The sequence below is a fragment of the Tiliqua scincoides genome, chromosome 2 (assembly GCF_035046505.1).
Source record: "Tiliqua scincoides isolate rTilSci1 chromosome 2, rTilSci1.hap2, whole genome shotgun sequence".
NCBI lineage: Eukaryota > Metazoa > Chordata > Lepidosauria > Squamata > Scincidae > Tiliqua > Tiliqua scincoides.
In genome coordinates this window covers 96,022,114-96,025,694 of record NC_089822.1, presented here as the reverse complement: position 1 = coordinate 96,025,694, position 3,581 = coordinate 96,022,114, and the positions used below count along the sequence as shown (strand labels likewise).

At 42.7% G+C, this 3,581-nt stretch overlaps 1 pseudogene; it reads left to right on the top strand.

Moving 5' to 3' along the window:
* Positions 1–2,426: 2,426 nt before the first annotated feature.
* LOC136642859 (5S ribosomal RNA) lies at positions 2,427–2,544 on the top strand (annotated as a pseudogene).
* The last annotated feature ends 1,037 nt before the right edge of the window (positions 2,545–3,581 follow it).

Here is a 3,581-nt window from a genome sequence, read left to right as displayed (position 1 = left end):
GGTTAGGAGTAACCCCAACATATTATATACCGTTGGATGCAGAATTTTGAGTGGAATGCAATGCAAAAAATCAGAGTGAAATATCTTTTTTCTATCAAAAATTATGGCCAAAAAACTGGAGAACAAAAAATGCATGGATCCCTATGGAAAGTGGAAGTGAGCCATATCGCGTGTTTACTTGCGAGTATGCAAAGTTGCCTTAGTCCTTCGGAAAGGGCAGGCTGAGAGGAATCCAACGACACCAGAATGGTCCTGTTCCAATGAATGCAGCCCCCAAAAACACCTGAGAAGGAAGTCCCTCCCGCCAAGCAGATGAATGTATTGAGCCCTATGGAAAGCGAAACTAAGCTTCACAGTTGCGTTTACTCACAAGTAAGCAAACTTTCCTTGGCTGGTGTGGAAGATCAGGTGAAGGAGAGTGCAAGGCTACTAGAAAGGTCCTGGTCCTATACACCTGCAGCTAAACAAATGCTCCAGAAGGCAGCCTCCCCCCCCCCCACTAAAAAGGATCAAAACAGAGGCTTCAGCTGATAAGGTGAACCTTTTTGAGACTTGCAAAGCCAGGTGGATCCTGACATTGATCTGGTTTAAACAGAAGTTCTTAAATTGGACTGGGCACTTGGTAGGGCTGAAAACCTTACTGATTTTGGAGGGAGGGTGTTATTGTAGGCAGGCTGCAGAGGAAATTCACTTGGTGGAACAGGGCTGGGTTCTGCTTATTTATTTGTTTTACTTTAATTATTTATACTGATTTATTTTAATTTGCCTGATGATGTCACTTCCACCATGACATCACTTCTGGTGGGTCTTGGACAGATTGTCATTCTAAAAAGTGGGTCCCAGTGCTAAAAGTTTGAGAACTGCTGCAATAAGGTGTTAGTAAGTTGGGGGGCATGTGTGACACCACTAGTGACCAAAATCACTAAAATCATCATTTGGAGGAATAATATCATCATGTTATATATCAATCAATGTGTCATTTCATGCAGAATGTGTTCTATCTTTGTTCTATCAAAAGGTACAGCCAAAAAACCAGTGGGGGTGGAGTGATGGTACATCACCATGCCCACCACCTGGGGTATTGCCCCACCCACTGCATGGGGTGTGATGCGCTGGCATCCCGCACCGGGTGACGTGAACCCTAGTGCATAGGTATAACCATCTCCCTTTGATGAGTCACTTATTCACCTATAAGTATCTGTAGGTTGGTTGAGTACAAACATTTTTATGTCATACTAAGGCTGCAACCTTGTCCACATTTAACCTGAGAATACATCGCATTGAACTCAGTGGAGCTTATTTCTGTGGAGGCATGGCTAGGAGTGCACTGTAAGGCTTGCCAGAATGAGGCTACAATCTTATGCACACTTACCTGGGAGTAGGCCCCGTTGAGCATAATGGAATTTACTTCTGAATAGACATGCATACGATTGGGCTGTAAGGAAACATGACAAACAAACTGAAGACAACCATTTTCAAACCTCACTGACTAACTGCTGTACATTTCCACTGGATTCTCAATGTGTCTGTATGCAATGAAGCCATGCTGACTGACACCATCTATGATTTTAGCCCTGTGCTCAGTTTTCCATTTACTGTAAGTGAACCTATTGCGTGCTCACCCAAGGCCAAACTATAAAATCTAAGGCAGATGGGGTTTTGCATGCGGAAATTCTCAGATGAAAATTTAAATAGGCAGCTGAGCTGCTTGAAGAACAGATCTCTGTTCTTGTATGACATTTCAATATTTCACCGTTTTATGCTCATCCCACAGAGGGGAAAGTTATCCAGCCACTGGAACCTTCAAGGGAATAAAACATCCTTTCCTCCAAAATTGTGATTATTTTCACCAGGAGCTTTTTTTTAAAATTTATTTTGACTATGGACCCAATCCTATCCAACTTTCCAGCACCGGTGCAACCGCGATGCAGACCCTAGGTAAAGGAACAAATGTTCCCTTACCTTGAGGAGGCAACTGTGATAGCCTCCCCACCAAAGGATGCAGTGTATGCCCCATTGGCACAGCTCACAGGCACTGGAAAATTGGATAGGACTGGGCCCTATGCCAGGAGACAACCACCAGGAGATGATTGGCATTGGGGACAGTCTGTTCTTCCTTTTGGTTTTCAGTGCCTGTTTGGCTGAAAGGCATGTCATTGATGCAAATTTGTATCTAAATGGCCATGATCAAAGCAAAAGAAATAGCTCCTTCACATTCAAAAATCAAATCTATACATATATTCTGTCTGATAAATGCTACTTGTACTACTTGGAATATGGATTTCATATAAAGGAGTATGTGTTTGTTCATTTGGAACATGAATATGTCTTGTCCATGGCCAACCCTTGAATGGCTCAATCCACATGGCTCACATTAACAGTACAACCCTATGCATGTCCACTCAGAAGTTCACTATCCACTTACATGCTACATAGACTTACCCTGCACATGCCTGATCTTGTCTGATCTCAGAAGCTAAGCAGGGTCAGGCCTGGTTAGTACTTGGATGGGAGACCGCCTAGGAATACCGGGTGCTGTAGGCTTATACCATAGTCTTTCGAGACTGAAGGTTGCCAACCAGCCTTACATGCTACATCTGACACCACTTCCCTCCAACCCACAGTGGATATAGCCACTTCAATCCACTTTCCACTTGCTGAAAGCGATCAAAAGATGGGCGATCTTCTCTACCCCTTCATGTTGCTTCTTCCTCATGTGGCACCTTTAAACAAAGCGGGAAGTTCAATACACACTGGGAGTGCACCCAGAGCATTCCATGCTTCCTGATTGGTTTAAAGGCACTGCACAAGGAAGGAGCAACATGAAGACATACAGGGCCAGATTACTGCCTTCCACACTGTTTTTTTGGTACATATGCAGTGGCAGATCAGGGGTAATGTCATCAGGGGCTTCCAATCAGGCAGCAGTTCACCTTGGCCATCCCTGATCTTGTAACATCTTGGCCATTTGTCTCTTCCTCTACTCTAAGAAGATATATTTTGTTAGGCTCCAATATTACTCAGATCTTTATGAAAACAGTTGGGTATTTTTATTTTTATTTTTCTGACAGCTAACGTAGTTCACCAGGGAAATATTTTATAAGCCATTTTCAGCCCACAAGGGCACCTTAAGGTCTTCTGAATCAATGTCATATTCAAAAATGCAATTCAGTTCTTTAATTTCAATAGACTTGTCAGGGTCTCTGTTGAAAGTATGTCAACCACAAGACGCTTGTCTTTTCATTTGTGAGTCTAACATTTTATGGTGTCTTCATACATTATAATTTTGAAAATGTACTCTTAAGAGATAGGAAACATTTATTTCAAAATCTAAAGTGTGAACAACAAATGTGGGCAAACATGTATCATTTAGTCCTGATTTATTAAGGACACAAGCTACGGGGAAAGCCTTTGCTGAAGCCAGCTTTCCATGGGCACATAGCAACATTTCAATGCAAATTACCCACATTGGCCAATGTTCATATTAACACAGGCCAAACTAGTCAATGCACCCACTGCATGGCGGGATCTGTGTGCTTTTTCTAGAATAAATTGCATGCATGGGGCCTCCAATCTGCATC